This window comes from Dermacentor albipictus, chromosome 1 (assembly GCF_038994185.2).
Source record: "Dermacentor albipictus isolate Rhodes 1998 colony chromosome 1, USDA_Dalb.pri_finalv2, whole genome shotgun sequence".
NCBI classification, from domain to species: Eukaryota; Metazoa; Arthropoda; class Arachnida; order Ixodida; family Ixodidae; genus Dermacentor; species Dermacentor albipictus.
The window spans coordinates 386,069,454-386,090,085 of record NC_091821.1 but is presented as its reverse complement, the minus strand read 5'-3'; the positions used below and the strand labels follow the sequence as shown (position 1 = coordinate 386,090,085).

The window sequence follows — 20,632 nt, the reverse complement described above, 5'->3', positions numbered from 1 at the left end:
TTTTTTTATTCTGAGTAAATTTATGGTCACATGTCATTGGGGGGCTGGGGGGAAGCAGTACTCAATTTTTTTTTTATGAGGGATCGATGGTCTTTGAACAGAGAGGGTCGTTAAAGCCAAAGTTGGACGTTGCTGAAACGTTGGCTACAGTGACATCCCTTGTTTGACTACTGTTACATGAGATTTCCTGTCTGCATTACAACACGCGGACTCTCCAATTGTGCAACACATATTTGCACAATTTTACTTGTTGCGGGCACAAACTGTAAAGAAATTCAAATGTTTCACGGAACCTACACCCCGTAAACTTTCGCCATCGACTGTACTTGGTATCAGGGCAGGAAGAGACGCTAACCAGAGGCGCGTTTCCAGTTTTCTACCTGGCACTACCCAGCCCGATGAAAAGCGTTTGTCTCTGCACACTGTACTGCGGGCGCTGGCATTTCTAATTGTTTCTGCGTCACAGCAATCGCCACATGCGGCAGTGTCTGCCATTCCTATGCCGAACATGTAGGCACTGTTAAACTCAAGGCCCAACCATAGCCTACACAAAAGGGTCGCGTCTCTTCGAGGAAGTCTTGGTGGAAGTCCAAGGCTTAAGGTTAGATGCAGGGTGTATAAACAAACCTGCATGAAATATGGTTCATTCCACTTTGATCTAGTGCAATGGCGTGCAAGCAGGCGAAGCATCCTCGCAGCATCAGTCTTGGACAGCGGGATTGATAAGCAGTTGTATTCTACATGAACTGAACGAGCAGCTTGTTCGGCACTTTCATTGCCGATGATACCACAGTGACTTGGTAGCCACTGAAAAATTATTCCATGTCCTTTCTTAGTCAGGTGATGTATGGCCTCTACGATTTCGAACACCAACTGCTCGTGCAGACCGCGCCGTAAGGCTGACAGCGAACACTGCAGTGCCGTCTTCGAGTCACAGAAAATCAACCATATGTGTGTTGGTTCGTCATTAATAAGGCGTATGCAACTCGAAGCGCTGGAAATTCTGATGGCGTCGACGTTGTCAAGTGAGACCTTTTCAACATGATAGTGGTTGCTTTTGCTGGACTTTTAAGTATCACTAACACGGACGTGCAATGAAGCAGTAAAGTACATCGACTTATGTGAATATTCGGTGCCTATTTGAAATGCACATATGCCATCGCCGCAGCACGTAATAGGGGAAAATTATAGAGGGCATCCATTGTTTGATCTTGCGTTCATCTTCATGACACTCGCCAAGGTTTATCGACTTATATGTGCTCTCACTCTGTTCATTATTCTTTGAATAAGGTGGCGCTGAATCATCAAGCTGCAATACCGCTGAAAGCACAATTTCTGGGAAAAAATATTGAACGCAACAGCGCAAGCGAAACAAAGCGACTGGAAACTGCAACGACACTTTCTAAAACTGACACCACTTTTACAATAGACAATGGAGGCTTAGTCTGTTGCGACGCGAAACAGCCTTCCCCGTTCCAGACTTCAGCACTCGGCGACAAACGTAATCCGTTCACTCTCCCACTTCTTAGGGCCTTGGCAGGCCTTTATTTTGTACTTTTACAGCAATAACGACCGGAACGAAGGAGCAGACGTGCTGACGGTAAGTATGGGAAATGCTGAAATGGCTGTTGAGAATATGGCGCTGTATGTTCCCTGCACGGGGCTACACGCAAACAAATGCGGATAACAATACTTGACAAGCTAAGAAGTGTTGAAATGACTGCTTTGATACCGGATAAGATGGTCATTCACCTGACAATTGTAAAAGCACGGTTCCAGTAAGTCGGGGATGCAGGAATTTGCGAGGAAGCTATCAGATTACGTCTGCGCGGAGTGAATAGAGGGTTTTCATTTGTGTCATGACTGCAACTTACCTATGTAAGACTTCGCACCACAAAGCGTTTGTGTCCCATTGCAACAATACTTTGCATGTAGAAAGTACAAGAGTCGGATAGCAGCAGCCAAGCATGTCCAAAGCACAGTGGCCAGTTTGCTGTAACATTACGTAGTTACTAGTTACTGCTAACTAGCAGCAGTAACTGAGATTATAACGAGTCGTTAGATCCCCGCAGTGACTATGAGAGAGAGAGAGAGAGGGAGAGAAACAAGAGTGGTAAAGGCAAAGCGGTTAACCAGAAGGAATTCTGGTTTGCTCCCCTTCACTGGGGGAAGGGTGAGGGAAAATGAAAGATAGAAAGAGTAGCGCATAGATAAAACAAGGGCACGAAACGACATAAACAGATGAGGTGGGAACGCCCGTGAGAACTATAATCTTTCTAATAGACCAATCGAATGTAAAAGCTTCAAGAGTGCCTTGACCGACTTGTGGTGTAAAGGCTGCATAGGCCGGCGTTCCAATACACGTCTACTACAATTCAGCTGGTCGTCAAGACGAGCAGCGTATGCACTACAGGTATGTTCCTTTATGATTCTGAAAGCAAAGGGTTTAGCACAAAGGACGCCAAACCACGGCAAAGTACTGTTGTCGCGGGTCGGTATAGTCTAGGGGAGCACAAAGTGGAAGACAGTCCTCCAATTCATGCAAACATGTGTCCTGTAAGCTAAGTGTTTTCCACAGGGATCGTGGAGCATAATTTTCAAGCACTCGAAGTTTCGCTGTTGCATGTGTTCTTCACAGCGGGATTGGTTCCTGCACGCCGTCTCCATGAGCAGATCAAACAGGTTCATTGACACGTTCGTTGCCCATTAAGTCGTGTCCTTGCTCGACGAGGTGATGAAGGGGCTCTCAGATTTCTATTACTAGTTGTTCGTAGGGTCCATGGAGTAAGGTGGATAGCAAGCAATGTAGAGCTGCCTTGGAGTCACTGAAAACGTTCTAGTTTTGAGACGGTTCCTCTCGAATTATGCGAAGTGCGCTATGAAGGGCAGCAAGTTCCGTGGCTGTCGTTGTTGTCTGATCAGATGTTTTGAACAGTGACGAAGAATACTATTGGGACATGCGTGGTTACCTTATTCTATCGCATGCGGGCTGTTCCGACTGATGTGTCGAAAATGTTTTGTGCGCGTGTCGCAGCTGTTGTTTGTGTGTGCGCTTGTGTACACGTGTTTATTGCCAGTCGTGGTTCTTTTTCTTGTATTCCTGCTATGACCTTTTACTCTGTCAGATCACCATTACTCTGGGATCCTGTTTCCCCAGCTCGCTAGTGTTTGGCTGCTTTCGTCAACGTGGCACATGCTTTCATCTTGGCGTGCCGTGGTGATTGCTGTATCCCTTCGTCGGCTTTTTTACTGCCATCTCTTGGGCAAGCGCTTTGGGAACATGATAGGCAAGCGACGTACAGGACACAATGAAAACAACAACAAGCGAATAGAATACAACAAAAGCATAACAAAAAGCACTGAAAGCAACTCATCTGCGTCCGACCGACTATATTCAGTTACAGGCACATTGTAGGCAGCGTCGCAAGAAAAGCCAGCAAGTAGGCATCCTGGACTCTTTCGTGCGAGCGCTGCCTCCCGAAAGAAGCAATCGGGAGCTCTAAATATCAAAGTGAAATCACCAGGGGCCTTGATTCACGAACACGTGGGGGGAAGCAACACACCATATGACCCCAGAAAAAGTAAAGCAACGCCTTTGACACAGCCTTTCTTGTTCTGTGAGGAAGCTGTCTGGCAACTATAGAAGCGCGTATCTGTATCTAGGTCGAAGAGACGTAAAAAATAAACTAACGATGCGAAGCTTCCTTTGATGAGTGACACATCCGACCTCCATCTGTTGTGGACGTGACCCTTCTCACCAATTTTCCTTTCATATCCGCTGAGTGGTGGAACTCAGGTGATCGAGTGGTTGGTGGCGGGAACAAGATATAGTAGCACACGTGCGTATTTAACTGCTGCCTTTGCTTATGACATCGTTGTAGTGGATTTAAAGGGGACAAGGAGGTCGTCGATGAGCAACATGAGGCTTCAGCTTTTGTATATTTGGCAACTTCTATAAATTGTCTTGGGCGGCTAAAGCTATGACAGTATTGTCCGCATAGGTTCATGTCGGCTTGTGATGAAATAAGCAGTAAGTAGTCGACACTGACAATGAAGGGACGAAGGCGGTTCCACTTTATGCATAGCCTTGGCGCAAATCACATGCACTAGCGTAGGGCGGACTGGCTTAGCGCACCAGATTTTATTCTAGACGCCAAACGGGGGGTGTCACAGTGCACCTAACCGGAGAAAGGGAAAAATTGCCATGGGGCAACGTAAAAGCCAAATTTTGGTACACTGACTCAGAATGCGCGTCAAAACGCGGTGGTTTGTTATTTTTCTTTTCTTTTTTTGTTACATAGTGTCCAAGAAACATGTTTTCTGTGTCAGGTGCTTCTGTCAAACGTTACTGCACTGCTATCTCGCCTTAATTTCTTTAGAACTAATTGACTTACTTAAACGGCGAATAGTGTAACTGTAAAGAAGTGTCGACTGACATTCAACTACATTGGAAGAATAGACTTAGCTTTAACTCCTTCGGTATTCTGGACGAGCTGAAAGATACGGTGAAAAAGAGACATCGCATAGGGAACGCAGCAAGACTAAATAGTTTTACTTTAAAAAATGAGCGAGCCGATTATTATGCTAGCTAATGATAATAACTGGCATAGTAATTTATTAATCTAGTATTAAACGGATATTCAATAATAGCAATCGAGTGGTTCGAGAAGCCGTGTCATGATGATACTAACAGAGGGCACGCTTCTTCAAAAGTTAAATATTTGCCCCTTCACAATTTGCAGTGTGTTCGAGAGAAAGGGGAATACAGTTAGTAATTTCTCGCTTCCGCTAAGCAAATTTGCGCTTGCATTAAGCAAAAAGAAATTATGTCAGAAGGTACGTACAGCGTTGAAATTTGTAATCGAGCGTCGCTTTCAGAAAAAAATGCCAACGTGGCCTGACTTGGAGGAAACGCAGATACTGAGAAATGTGATACAATACAGGAGCACAGTTCTCAGCGTATCGAAACTGACCCTGAGTTACGATGCGTACTTCAATACGACACAACGGAAATCGATACGCTAGTCTACTCAAACTTCGATTGCTCGACTTGTCCAGAGAAGCCAGGTCACAAGCAAATCGATAAGTGAGCAGGAGCCATGGTAGACGCCATGTCAAAGCCGGTACGGTAAATCAACATCTGTAAATTTTACGGGGCGGTACCTTATATAATACTACATCCAGCACAGAAAAAGAGGTTTGCCTGTGGCAATTTTTCAATATACTTTGCCCGAATTCGGTGCCAACAAAGCACGTGAACTTCACCCTTCAGATAAAATCTCCCGACGACAAAGGGCCATGCCGTCCGTGCTTTTCATGTCAAGCTTCAGGGCCACGCCCATCTGAGCAGGACTCTACAACCTTCTATGAAACAGCGCACATCGTAATTAGGGCCTCGCTATTCAACACGTTCTTCCGAATAATTTAGGTTTTGTCGTGAAGGGGCCAGATGCAGGTGCTAAGCCATAGATAAGATCAAGCGCGACAGTGTTATACACGTATAATGCTATCGCTGTGGGTCGAAAGGCAAGAAGCCAGGTCTTTGCTGTCACTGGCGGTTTATAAAAAAGGCGAGTTGGCTGACACGTCTTCTTTGTTGGTGTTTCTTTCGATATGGTCCATTTAGAACATAGCATTCTTGTTTTGTTCTTTCTGACTGTCACTCTTTCGGCTTTCTTTTGGGGTCCGGCAGATGGTTCTCTAAGGCGTTCAATAATGGAAATTGAGCGAATGTTCTCTGCAGTATATAAGTATCTATTTTCGGCTGCCGTGGTACTTTCATACAACCGAGGCACTATGCTGATGAGACGAGTAAAGAACAGGAACTCTGCACAAAGCAGAAGTGGATGCCTCAAAATAAAAAAAAGAAATCCTCAAACGATGCCCACGAAAGAAAACTTCTTTCTAGTTGGACCCTGAGAAGATGTGCCGTCCAGGATACACGCAGTAGTGTTCACGTTAAGAAAAAAAAACAGTCGTACAGACATTAAGGAAATACGTTCATACTTTCTTGTTGTTGTTTTTTTTAACCATGAGAGTGTCTGTCCTTCTTGATCTTTTCTTTTCATGTTAGGTAAGTTTCTACATACTGAGGAGAGTTTTCCCATCAATAAGCTATCATCCTTAAGAAGAATTAGGCGCCCGCTGTCCAACAAGATGTGCAGGTAGCTAGGTAACGATGTTCCATTATTTTGTGAGGATTTATTGTACCCGAAGAAAACGTAAGGCGCCTAATTTATACCACATTATTTATTTCGTATCGACAAGCCATGTCATGAAGACACCCATGCCATTCATTCCTCATCGACCTTTTCCCGGTGGCCCAATACATCGACGCAAGTAGCAGTGGTAGTCTCGGCAACGCCATCGTGAGTGAGGCGTTAGTACGAGATGTAAGCAGTTAGAAAAAAATACATTGAATACTTCTGGCAAAAAACAGGGTTCTTTAGTTTTTTAACCAGGATAAAATATTAAAGAACTAAAGAAACATAGCTTCCCCGCAAAATTCTTACTGTCGCAATGCGACTCCTTTCGAGGTATGTAAAGTTTTGGTAAAACGAAAAAGTGCGGGAGTTTGTGAAGCACCTGGATGTATCCACGTGGTGGCAAGAACTTTGCCTCAGCCCACCCTTTAGGCCCCTCGCCTGTCGTGTACTGCAGGTTACCCCTTCTTCTGTGGCATGTGCAAGAAACGGGTCCGAGTTTGGAAATATGTACACCAAGCTATTCAACTAGCTCGCAGGCGATCACGTGCAAAAACTTGTGGCATGTGCACTCGAACCTCAGCGTGCACTCGAACCTCAGCGTGATGCAAATCTTTGTCTTGACGCTTTGATCTGGAATCAATACCTTGACGTGAAATCGTGCCTATATTTTGAACCCAGAAGCTTTGCTGGGACTTTTTTGACGCAATAATGTAACATTTATATTCATGCAGTGTTAGAGAAATAAATGTGCCCCGTTTTTCATAGCTCTGCGCGCAATCGTCTCTTTCTGAATTTTTCGTATTCAATTTTTCATGCGGAAAGGCGGTGGTCCCGGGTTTGAGTCCCGGGTTTGAGTCCCGGACCAGGACGATTTTTTCTTCAATTGCGAAGCTTTTCTTTCGAGGAACACGTATGGGTTTCCTTTGTAGCGGCTACCATTGGGTGGATGTCTCATTTTGCCTTAATTAATTACTTCTCTCTACCTCGCGGGTTTCCGCAGAACTATCACGTCAAAAAAAGACATGAAAGAAACCACGCAGTTTTTTTCATGCCCTTTAAAATTTCATACAGTTTTACATCTCATCAGTAGGCCGGTGTCTAATGGTTATAGGTATACCTATGCAATTCGTTGCTGTACAATTTATGCCCTGGGACACACATATATATTAATCTACCAAACTGCACATTCCCATTGGCTTTATTTCCTCTTCTCTTTGTTTGTGTTGTTCTATTTGTTTGTCACAACCAAATGAAACAAATATTCCCATGAGCATACTACAATGCCACTATAAGAAGTCACTGGCAAAAACAACGTTGTGGCTTGCCTAATGCTCCAAGTCTTCAATAAACCGAAGCTTTGCGGCGAAGCGTCTTTGACTATAGGCATGCCAAAACTGCCTTCTGAAAACGTTTGGTCACGCCTAAAGGGGACGTAATAATAGTAATTGAGGCAAGCACACCAATAGTATTGCGCTTGTTCTCTTTTCTTTGCTCGTGATTACCACTGCATGCCCTATTAAGTCCTACTTACAAAGACTCATCGTTGCGATAGAATTCGTGCGCACGACAACTGAACCAAGCCTTCCGCGGAAGCCTTCAACAGCCTAATTAGTTATCATTGATCGCGGCGGACCAATATCGACGTATTATATATCACCAATATACGTAGACTGAGGGTACATGGTCCTCACATTTTACGGCTGCAGTAAACTACGTTGCTTTTCTCCCAGTATGACGACAACGAACATAATTCGCTACCGCCGTCAACACTTACCCTGCTTTCCTGCCATCGTGCTTAGCACTCTCAACTCTTCATCGTCAACCTTGTGGTGGCTACAGAAAACCGAAGTGTACCTTTGCCCTGACACCCTTACATTACCCTCCAACTCAAGAGACGCGTATACCCACGCCCACACAAGTCTCTCTCAAGGCAAGATGTGGCATGGCGCCAACTTCAGACAAACACATATCCACACCTCAGCCACCTTTACGTCATGCACTTTCCCTGTACCCGTGTGAATGTGTAAATATCCTCACTGTGGTGTTACCACATCCTCACTATACCAAACAACATAGGGATTTCTCCACCAGTCAATACCTACCCCCCCCCCCCCCCCCCCCCCCGTTCTTCGAGCTATGGGAGGCTGCACTGGCAAGCTCGGACTAGCGGACACGGGAAGCAGCTAGCGTCGCAGCAGCCTTGTACTCAGGGCCCTTCCCTGGCGCAAGCCGGAAGAGCACCTGGCAAGAGCTTCTTGTCTTCATTTCCTACTGTAGAATACGCATGTGTCACGGTGACATAAAGGGTACAAAATCCTAAATGTGTTCATTGTGTGTCGTCTGCAAGCAATTATACCTCGCCTTCACTCTTGTGGCATCACTGCGTCAACGTCCGAGACTGGGCATCAGCCTGATTTGGTGTTTGCATTTTCGGTATAGCCTGGGAATGGTGCAGGGCGTAAACATAAATATTGCACGAGACTAAAGCTATGGCCTGTGCGATGCACAAACCAAACGTTCCATGCTATTATACGTTGTATGGAATAAAATCAACACAATTATTGTACGTATCGCATTTAGTTTACAGTATTTTATCAAACGCTTGGTTTCACATAGATTGCTGTATGCACGTTGTATCCGAGTATTTTTTACCAGTGATATTACCAATATTTACCCGAGTGACAATATAGCTATGAATATAAAGAAATAGTTAGCGCTCACGAAATAACTGACATCCAAGGTAAGTTAAAGGACACCTTTATTGATCTAGCATTATTCAGTATAGTCTTAGTTACGGATAAATTACATTCCATAAATGATTTTTGATCGCGGCGATGATTGATCTTGATACCATACAACACTTCATTATCACATTTTGTGTATTTTGGGTTCATCTTCAGACGATGTGGATCGGACTTCAGCGCTTTTTTCTTTTTTTCTTGCTTGCATACAGACCTTCGTTGACTGGTCAGGCGCCATGGAGCAGTGAACAGTTGAAAGCTCTCACTGTGATTGGCTACACACTGCTTTCATCGCTCTTCAGGTACGTGCTTTTGACTGTTTTATTTCCTCCGAAGGCGGCCTCAGGAATTAAGCGGCTTTCGTATTATTCTCTTGCTGAGGTTTTGGTCCAGTGTTCAATATCAGAACGCGGTGGCCGCTCTCCGGTGATACGGAATACAAGGTCGTTGAAGCACCGCTTTGTGGCCTTTCGGTGGAGCGGTAACTACCGTATGCGGAAATTTCTCTTGGCTGCGCAAACATACGACGTGCATGATGAGCTACGTTGAGTGTATGTGCTGTGAATTGTTTTGGCTGTATCGATTTTTATTCAACAAAGAGCAGTGACGTCTCTGAATTTTCAGCGTCAGTTACAAAATATTATCACTGTCTGATCGCTTGGCGTGAAAACTGCAGCATAGGATTGGTCGTGTACTGTCAACCCAATGCTATTCGGAAACATCCAAGCACCGATCGCTACAAAACATTTGCGTCAGCCACCAACATCGTTGGCATGCTTTTCCAGCTTAGTACACTTAATATCCCTGTGCTACGTTTGCGTTGGCCTTCCGTATGAGGCCGATGGCATTACCCAACGCAGCGATCATTGCAGTTGGTAAAGCAGCATTATAAATACAAGCTTTGTGCTCCGACATTGCCTTTCTTGCCCGATAAAGTAGTGATATCCAAAGGGGATCGCATATTTGTGAAGACACAACTTTCGTAAAACGGGTGAGTGCGTCGTAGAGTACGGGACGAACAACACCGAACAAATTTTTTTTTCCTTTTCGTCGGCTCTTTTCACAAAAAAAATCAGAATACCAAAAAAAGCACAGGCCAATGCCGCAATCAGACCTCGCATGGTCATGCCGCAAGCTTGCACCATACGCTATACAGAACAAATCTAGAATCCAGCAGCTACTACTGCTTCGGACGCTCGATCAGTCAGCAGCCTGTTGCGCGACCCCTCGACAAGTGTGGGTATGGTATGGTACGGTACGCTTTTATTACTAAGTCTATTTTATTGGTTGGCGGTAACCGGCCCGACAAATGAAGTAGCCACGCAAGGTTTCCACACATAATATTTTGAACGCTTGTCAATGTAAACAGCCCTACTTATTCCCCAGCAAAATGCCACCCATGCTGTTAGGATCGCCACACGTTTCTTAACTACTCGTTGCTTAAGATTGCAGTGAGAATGCGTGACCACTCGCACAGTAAGGTGACATTCGTGGAACAAATTTTCAAAATATACACAACTGTTCGGCGGGGCTGATTGTAGGCTCAAATTGACACGTGAGCACACATAGCGCTAGGTGCCCCGTCCCCTTCGACGCCTGCAGTAACACCGGCCACGCCGACTTGAACCACTTCCCCACGTATCAAAGAACCATTTCCCACGTAGAATACGTATCATCATACTACGAGGGCGAATCAAAAAGTCCTTGCCGCTAGCTTTTTATTAGACAAAATAAGGTACATACAGGCAACTTCAAATATACATAACCTTCTACGTACCTTACGCTATTCTTCCACGAAATCCCCACGCCGGTTCCGACATTTGTCCCATCGCAGCACTTAATTTCAGATGCACCTGTGCCATGTTGTCATCAGTCAGCGACGCAGGCGGCCTCCCCAAACGCTCACTGTCATGCAAGTATTCACGGCCTTTTGCGAACGTACAACATCACCACCTCAAACTACTAAATACGAGACACCTTTCCCTATACGTGGGCTGCAGTTCCCTGTGGATTTCGATGGGTGTTCGTCCCTTGCTCCATAGAAAACGAATCACACTTCGTCGCTCGTACACCGTGGGCGTGTGAAGCACAACCACCATCTCCAACAACTGTCAGCAGCGGTCTGCCTCGGAGCTACTGACAGATAAGGCCGGGCCGGTTCAAGAAAAAGAAACTGCTGGGAAGGGATACGCTGACTTCGCATTTACCGCCCTAATTTGGCTAAATAAAATAAGAGCAAATAATTTTTGATTCACCCTCGTAAGTAGAACGCCCGAACGCGAAATCAACCACCCAAAACTGCTGCCGAGCGTATGCCTGTCATACAATATGGCTCGCATGCCCAAGCCACATGCCGACTGCCCATAGATGGCGTCACTGCCTACATAATATGGCTGCGCCCATAAAGAAAAGCGTCTACATATGGCGTTCCTTCTAATAACCAGAATAGCCCATAGACTTCTTTTGTAGAATTCGCTGAGGATTAATAAAACGAAGGTACGCCGCTGCCACTGACAGCGTATTTCTCATGAGCAATACTACTACTACTACTACTACTACTACTAGTACTACTACAACTACTACTACTACTACTACTTATTATTATTATTATTATTATTATTATTATTATTATTATTATTATTATTATTATTATTATTATTATTATTATTATTATTATTATTATTATTATTATTATTATTGTACAATCCCTGGTTGGGATTTTAGTAGGGTGCGAAATGAGCGATACATGATTCGATACAACATTATTGGCGCACAAGAGATAAAAAAAGAAAGATGTATACAATGCAATCCATATACTCGTAGATATACACACATATACGCAGGTATATACAGATATGAGATATCCATAAACACACATTCACACACATGCATACGGTATACACGCATTTGGTTCATATGAAGCAATAAATGTACGAAGCAGGTTAGCGAAACACAAAAACTAAATATAACGAACGGGATTTATGTGCACAAACTTGAGAGAAACTCAGCCAGAGAGGGCTGTAACAGTTGGTCGTATCTTTATAAATTCCGATCACAAGTATTTCTTGAGAAAAATGAGTATTTAAAACAATTATTATGTGTTTAGTGCGGTGTTAATGTTAGATCATGCCGTTGCTTGGTGTTATAACCTGAGGAAAATCGAACAACTGTAGATGCGTCAACCTTAACCTGTCCCGCTAGTATTTGATATAGGAATTTTAAAGGTGATTGATGGTTTTTTGGGGATATAAAGATTTTAAGTCAGCTCTGATTAAAAAGCCTGTTACAGATGTGCGGTCATAACGATTGTATATAAAGCGAACTGCTTATTTCTGAATCCTTTCTACCTTTTCCCCTTTTCATAATTTGTTTTTGTGAATGGATCCCATATAACAACGGCGTAATCTAACCTAGGCAGAATGATAGATTTATACACAAGAAGACGGACTGTATGAGTGGACAGTTTCAGAGCCCTGCGAAGGAAAAATAGTTTGCATTGTGTGTTTGCTGTGACTTGATCTATGTGTTTGTTCCATCCGAGATTACTTGTTATGAGGAGACCTAAGTATTTGTACTCTGTTACTTCGGTAAGAAAATTGTCATTTATTGAGTATGAATAAATGAGGGGTAGTTTCTTGAGAGTAATTTTCATTGCTACTGCTTTTAATTGAGGGATATTTGCCAATGTTCACACCATGGCGCAACCCTTTGAAATGCTTGATTTAGGAGTAGCTGGTCAACTGGTCAGAACCTTGGAGAATAAAAACAATCATGTGCGTATAGGTTAATTTTAACTGGGATGTCGTCAACAATGTCGTTTATAAAGATGAGAAAAAAGAGAGGTCCTAGCACCGAGCGCAGTGGGACACCGGACGACACTGAAACTTTACCTGAGCAATGCGGGTCAAAAGATACAGATTGTTGGCAGTCAGTAATGTATGATGAAATCCAGGATATTAGTTTAGAGCTTCGTAGTACGAAGTTTAATATATAAAGCAGTTTATTCTGAGAAACTGTAACAAAGGCCTTACGAAAGTCTAAAAAAATTGCGTCAGTTTGATTTCCATTATTTATAAAAACCGCAAAATCATGCATAGCTTCTATTAATTGAGTTTGTGTAGAAAAGCTCTTGCGAAACCCATGTTGTTCTTTGGTGAATAAGTTGTCCTCCTCGAGAAATACTGAAATGTGCTCACGTATTATGTGCTCCATCAATTTGCAAGCGGTTGAGATTAATGACATGGGACGGTAATTTTTTTACACAGCATTTGCTGCCATTTTTGTGTAGGGGTATCACCTTAGCTATTTTCCAGTCTCTTGGAACCTCTACCTCCTGCAACGATTTCGAAAACAATATCGGAAGGTACTTTGCCACTCACTCAGCATGCCGCTTTAAAAATTCATTCGGGATGTCATTGGCGCCACACGATTGTTTGGTAATAATATTTAGTAGTATATTAAGTATGCCCTGTTCCCTAATGACCATGGCGGGAATGGGCGGAAGGAAGGAGCTGAAATTGGGCATGAAATCATTGTCTCTAATGTAAACAGATTGAAAATGATCGTTAAATGCGTTTGATATTTTTGAACGGTCTTGGGTAATGCAGCGCTCAATATCAAAAGCGCTGCAGTTGCGCAATAAAGGAGAAAGCAGTCGCCCAAATTTTTCTGGGGATGACGAAATAAAATGCGGCAATATTACCCCATGATAATTCTGTTTATCTTTCGCAACCTGATGTCGGAATTGAATGGTTAAAGTGGATGTTTTTTGTATTCGGAAATTCGGTAGACAGTATTTTTTTTATTCTTTTCAGTTGTCTTCTGAGCTGTACTGTAGATCGAGTTAAGCAAGAGTTCTTATTCCTTTGTTTTTTTACAATACTGGGCACAAAACAATCAATGCATTCTTTAATAATATCCTTTAAAGGGTCCCAGTGATTGTTTACATTAGCGTCACTGCTTGAAAAGGTATCAAAATGAAAGGACAACATGTTTATTATTGAAACATCATCTGCTCGAGAAAAGTTTGGAAAACTACAGTTTGTTTTATTTGCTTTTACAGATACACCAGAAAGCGTTAGTAGTACCATCTGGGGATCAGATATGCCGGGATAAATTTCGCATTGAGCATTAAAAGCAGGAATACCACGTATGAAAAATAAGTCAAGTACGGATTCAGTATGACCTTGTATCCTAGTCAAGTCATCAACAATCTGTAATAGGTGGCAGGCAAATACCAGTTCAATAATGGCTTCGCCTGCTCTGTCGCATTATTTGTGAACTGACAAGTTCCTGTCAATGTTTTGTACGTCGAAATCGCCGGATAAAATAATCCGATACCCTTGTTTAACATGAATGCTCATATGTTTTTCAGTTCATATGTTTTTATATATGCTCACATGGTTTTCAGTTAGTTCATATGTTTTTGAGTTTTAACAAGATCGGTAGGTTCAGAGGAGGGTGGCCTGTAAGAAACACCAATAATGTATTTAACATTTCTGTGGTAAGTTTTCGAGAAAAGAGACTCAACGTTGGATACGTCAGGCATTTGAATAATGTTCAAATAATGTTTAAAAAGAATGCAAACTCCGCCTCCTTTAGCACCACGGTCTTTCCTGAATACATTGAAGCCAACAGGTAAAAATTCACTGTCGAAGACTGAATTATTGAACCTGTTTCGGTTTGTTTTATTTGTTTACGTTTTGTTTTGTTTATTACGCTTCTACAATTTATGTTTAGGCTTCGTAATGATGGGCAATGGTTGTGTTATTGGTCATTTATGGGACTGTTTATTTAGTAGATAACGTTGGCTTTTCTCGCCATTCTACGTGTAAAGAGTGCCGTCAACGTTAAGTTTATCATAAACGAGTTTAACTTTGACATTTATCTTTTTACTTGCGCTTACCAACAGATTTTTACGCACCTCACGCACCCGTGTGGAGAAGTCCTCAGAGAGATAGACAAAGATGTGCCTTTTAGTTTGTATAAATTTTTGAGGATAGTTGCTTTTTCAGGATAATTCACGAATTTGAGGACTACCGGACTAGCTTTTTTTACCTTTTGAGTCCAGCCTATAGATTTTCCTATAGCTAGTGTTGGTACATGTGGATTTTCTATGAATATATCTTTCTCAACTTTGTTTTCTAGTTCTTTCCCGGTTTCTACAAAATACTACTCCAAACCGTATATTATTAAATTGTTCTTGTGACGTCTATTTTCCAAGTGATCCACTTGTTTATTGACCGAAACTAATGCATCATTTTTATCTGAAATCGCTTTTTCTATATCATTTAGTTGAATTGTTAATTTCTTAGGGCAGGAAAGCTGCTGTTCCATCCCGTAAATTCTTTCAGTTAAGGTAGTTATCTTTTTTTCCATGTCTTTTTGGTCTACTTGGATATTTTCTACGGTAGCACTGATCTTATTTTGACCAGATAGCAGCTACATCAACATTTCTTTTTCAGTCTAGCCAGGGTTATACTCAGTATCACCACTTACCAACAAATCTTTGACAAAATAAGAAAAGGGTATAAAAATGCACTTATTAAAAAAGAATGGGCACGGCCGCAGCAATAAGAATCGGTCATCGCTGCGGTATATAGGAATAAGATAATGTGTAACCACTAATCTGCAGTACATTTCTATTATACTTTACATAGACATGTAACAGGAAAAGAGAAAAGAAACAAAAAGTAGCCCGCGAAGACTTACAAACTGTCTGTTCGCACATGATTGCGTAAGGAAGGCGAAGGAAAGAAAGAATATTTAAGGAGAAAGAAAACAGAATCACAGGAAAATTTATCCTCCGAAGAAAAAGGTGTTGTCAAAGAAAAGAAAAGTTCCAGATAGGCATTCGAAATAAATTTTTATTCCCTGTGCACACATTACTGGCTCACCAATCCGGAATCCCACAAAGGCGCCTTTCCGCGTCCTGAAGTCAAGTCAAGTTTATTGCAACAGTCATGTTCGAGTTACATGGTAATAGTATTACAGCAGGAGGCCGCAGAGTTCTGAAAAAAAAACTGCCAGCGGTGCCTTCTACGATAGATAAATAGGATTATTATACAAAAACAGCAAAAAATTGCGGTCACGTGAACAACAATAATATTAATTAGGCAAGTTGATTATCTATAACAGGAAATTGAATACATAAGTTAATGGTAATGTTGATCAATAAAAACACATGAAAAAAATTCGAGAGCGTGCGAAGAAGCAGAATAACAGTGAATATTAACAATAACAATCAACCCGACTTGAGAGACCATAACTGGCTTCATTATCAATAGTACTAATTACTTATACAAGAACAAATGGCATACAGCAAAATGGCCTACATATTGATAGTTAATTAAGAAATTAAGGTGAGTCGCTTAATCCCTGAATGAAATATTTCTTGGTACGCGTGGAGAATCTAAGAACGTTGTGTGATGATTTTATTTCGAAAGGTAGTGAATTCCATATTGCTATGCCAGAGAAGAGGGCTGTGAACTTCCCGTAATTCGTTCTTACGACAGGCAAAAAGAGGATTATTGCGCAGGCAACACCGGGTACTGTTGCTATTAGTAATGTGTTCAGGATCAATACATTCAACGACGATGTCGTGTGTGATGAGCCTATATGCAATTATGGATCATTTCTGACGGAATAATTATCGTAACGGGAGAATGTTAAGTTTAGGAAAGAGTGACCTGCAGGACAAATCAAATGGGCTGAAAGTCATTAGTCTCATAGCTTGGTTCTGAAGTTGCTGCAGACGTTCAATATGCGTAGAATATGTATCGGCCCATGATGATACACAATACGAAAGATGGCTATGAATATAAGCAAAATACAAAGATCGTACGATGTGAGGTGGAAAACAAGTTCTTGTCTTGACGATAATGTGGATGCCAAATGCAATCTTTTTAACAAGTGATCAGTCATGTCCATGAAATTTTAGTTCACTGTTTAAGATGGCGCCGAGGAACCATGCTTCCTTCGAAACATGTATGACGTAATCACCAATGTAAACAGGAGGTGGGACGTCGATTGAGTTTCGCTGGGGCTGGAACTCCATAAATGTGGTTTTAGTGGGATGAATGTGTAGATGGTTACTTTAGCACCATAAAGTAATATCTTTAAGTCGGTGTTAAGGTTAGACTTGAGTGTGGAAATTTATTTACTGGATGTAAAGATGGTCGTGTCATCAGCGTAAAGTATGCACTTGACCTTAGCAAGAGTAATGGGTAGGTCATTAATACACACCAAAAATAAAAGTGGGCATAAAATTGAACCCTCTGGGTCCCCTACGTTAAATAGCTTGGATGATGAGATATGGCCCTTATCCTGAGCCATTTGAGACCGGTTAACTCAAGTAGCTTCTGATAAACTTTAGTGGAGAACCAGATATACCAAATTATTGGGGTTCACCAATTAATGTGCGATGGTTTATCGTGTCGAATTCCTTCGTCAGATCGATAAATACAGAACCCACAATTAGACCTCTGTCAAGAGCTTGCTTGATTTCTTCTGATGAAGTAATAAGTGCCAGTTTGGTTGAATATCCTCGCCGAAACCCGAATTGCTGAGTACACAAAAGGTTAGATTTCCTTAAGTAGCGCATCAATCGATTGAGGAACAGCTTTTCAATCACTTTACCAAAAAAAAAAAGGAAGCATACAAATTGGCCTGTAATTCCCTACTGAAGTCTGATCGGCTTTCTTGAAAACAGGAACTGTTCAACCAGCTTTAAGACAGCTCGGAAACACCTTGGCAGAGAACAGTTTCTTAATGATTAGTGGCAAAACTGACGATATTTCATGCGCAAATAGTTTTACTTTTATCCACCGTTGCTTAATAAATATTCCATATTCCTGACAAACTGCGTCCGTAGCCGTTGCGCGTGGCAGAGGAATCATATTAACTAAGCACAACGCCAAAAGCTGTCCGAATTCCCAGAGTTTGCATTCTCTGCGGGAGCCAACACGGCAACGAATGCATAATTAATGAAGCAACAGGCGTGAGGTGCCGCAAAGGGGGCTTCCTTTCTCCTGTGAGAAAACTGAACAAACGCTGGCCTAACAGAGTTATTAGCTGCGATTATGTTCGAAGTAAGGTCGCGAACGATGACGCAATGACCTGCGGGAAGTACAACCCTTGGGACCCGAACTGGCGTAACTCAGTTTTTTTTTTTCTTTGGTTCTCTTTTTTGCTCAATAAACGAATGTGCGGGAAGTCGTTGTGTTAGCTCAGTAAACAGTGAACCAGGACACCCATTCTCTTTATATGCGCATAAAGTCAACGCCACTTCCGCGAATCGACGTGAGGCGCAATATTTCTTTTTTTTTTCGTTGCTCTGTTTTCTTCCTCTTTCCGTAAAATTCTCTTGTTCTTTCAGTTTTGTCGCCCATAACTTTCAAAATCAGCGTTGTAAAATGCGGTTGCTCATTTCTATGAACGCTTTTGGCAATCTCGTGCATAACTGATGTATACCTTAATTAAAACATTGATTCACAAATAAGCAGTTTTACGGCAGCCAAATGCGCTCTGCAGATTCCTAACCAGCCGCGCACAAGCGGCGCATGTGCCTTCGATAGCAGGACATCACGGCGACGGCGGCGCCAGCGCCAACGCGCCTCGAGCGTGCGCATAGTTGCCATCGCTATGAAAGTGGGTGCCTGTTCCCAAAGATAAACCATTGCGTTTGCTTCCCGTTATGTGGAGCGATTATTTCTAGGGACGTCAGAACACAGCATTGCCGGAGCGCGTGATCGTTGCATCAATAACAACTCCTTAACGCAGCCAGCTCTTAAAAGGGAGCACACACCGCAGTGAGAAAGGACATAGTGGTATAAAAATGAAACAAAAAAATAGACGTATATATTCCTGTGCACCCTGGCAAAGAAGTTCAATTAGCTCATTTATGTGCCTACAGTAATGTCAAAGCTTAAAAGGGTGTGGCGTGCACTGCCCGTTTCTGAGCGCTACCTCGCGCTCACCTTCAGCATGGATTATGCGGTGAGTGATTTGCATCTTTCTTTCTTTCTTTCTTTCTTTCTTTCTTTCTTTCTTTCTTTCTTTCTTTCTTTCTTTCTTTCTTTCTTTCTTTCTTTCCTTCTTTCTTTCTTCCTTTCTTTCTTTCTTTCTAAAAGCGAGAGAGAAACATTCGATCGTCGCGCAAGGGGCTTGCCACAATAAAAACATCTATGTAGAGAAGGAAACTTCGAAGTTGAGCTTTTGAAGTCAGTTCCACTGTTTATTTCTTAGTGTAGACGTTTTTCCCGAAGAGAACGAGAACCTCCTTCCTGGACTGTGGCGCGGGAGTAGAAAGGCATGCGCGGACGCTTCTACAATGCTTTTGCGCGGTGGATCATGCGCAATTTGCACATACCACAGGGCATAATGGTGACGCCCAAAGCGTTGTCGTTGAAAAGGTCAACAGTGGCCGCTTCGCATATTGTGTTGTATTCCAAGAAAGAAAAAAATTGCTGCTGAGGTCATGTGGCTTAGCGGCGAAAGGAACCGATCCTAATTACAATTTAAGCACGAAAGCTGAGCAAATTGCTTTAGTTGGACTTCATATGAAATATCACATTACCATCAACCATGTGAATCTCACCGATTCAGCATGATCTCGCATGATCTGCATATGTCGAAAGCCCAGATGGTCAAGAAAACAAGTCAGCTAGAAAAACGTATGTGCTACCGGCGAAGCTGGAAAATTCGCCCCCAAACCAAGGGAACGAGTATTTAAGACAAAAGGGAATTGTTACCTAGCGGGCAATTGTATTTTTGACAACTCCTATACAAGCAGCGAAGAAATGCTGCTAGGTGCTGTACTTGCGCATGACCGCGTTGACTTTTTGGATGTCCGGCTACCTATGCACGACCAGGTCTTCAAGGACAGATGGTACAATCTTCATAGAGCGTACTGTCACTGTATTCGATGTCTGGAGCTGCATTTGCAACTATCGTTAGCATGTCTTTTAAAAAGCAATGATTAAAACAACACATCTGAAAGAACCTCTTTAGCTTATGCACAGCTTCGTGGTAACCCGCCAAGGACGCGAATAGGCGCTCAAATTAGCTTCTCCTAATTATCTTGCTTTCCATGTAATGCTCCGCTGATCAAGTTAAGTCTGGACGCGTCTATTAAGCCTTTGTCGGGCGATTGGCCTACCGTGCCCGTGAGATTGAGTATTTTTCTTACACGCGAAAGAGTCGCAGGCAATTTCCTCGCCGAAGCAAAGTTCAAACGGTACGGCCAAGGTCATGTCTCAGACTACACAGAAGCATCCCAGTGCTATACAGTACAGGGACCGTTGAGCAATAATGAGGTTTCCGGCTTGCGCCTCGTCACGTAACCGTTCTTGTTGCTTTCGGAGAAAGGATCCGCAGAGTTCTAGCCCATCGCTCTGGCGAGACGTATAGCTTTTGCAGAAACCGCGGCCGACATTCTGCGAAATAAACTGATAGCGCTTGCCAGTTTACCGGGCCCGTGTATTCTGCGATGAAAGCATTTTCTAGGTTTTATCTTAGCAGCAGTCGTGTCAGAGCTACAGAATTCCCGTGCATAGGTCACCTTATGCATGTAGCTATATCTATCCGCACGCAAAGTGCTCCGCCACACGACTACCCTTTTTGCAGCAAAGCAATCAGCACAGGAAAACGCGAAAGACCGCGTCGAAAGGGCTCCCGAACGTCTGC

General features: G+C 42.7%; 1 protein-coding gene across 9 annotated transcripts in view; it reads left to right on the top strand.

Annotated features, from left to right (window-relative positions):
• The window catches only part of LOC135902404 (calcitonin gene-related peptide type 1 receptor-like), a 572,650-nt gene that overhangs the window by 424,826 nt on the left and 127,192 nt on the right, over positions 1-20,632 (top strand). For 7 of the 9 annotated variants that reach the window (XM_065432417.2, XM_070531979.1, XM_065432413.1 and 4 more), the window contains one exon: positions 9,160-9,249. The exons of the other annotated variants lie outside the window; for them this stretch is intronic. The gene's annotated coding sequence lies outside the window, so the exon portion shown is untranslated. The remainder of the gene's footprint in view (positions 1-9,159; positions 9,250-20,632) is intronic. 9 annotated transcript variants of the gene reach the window in all.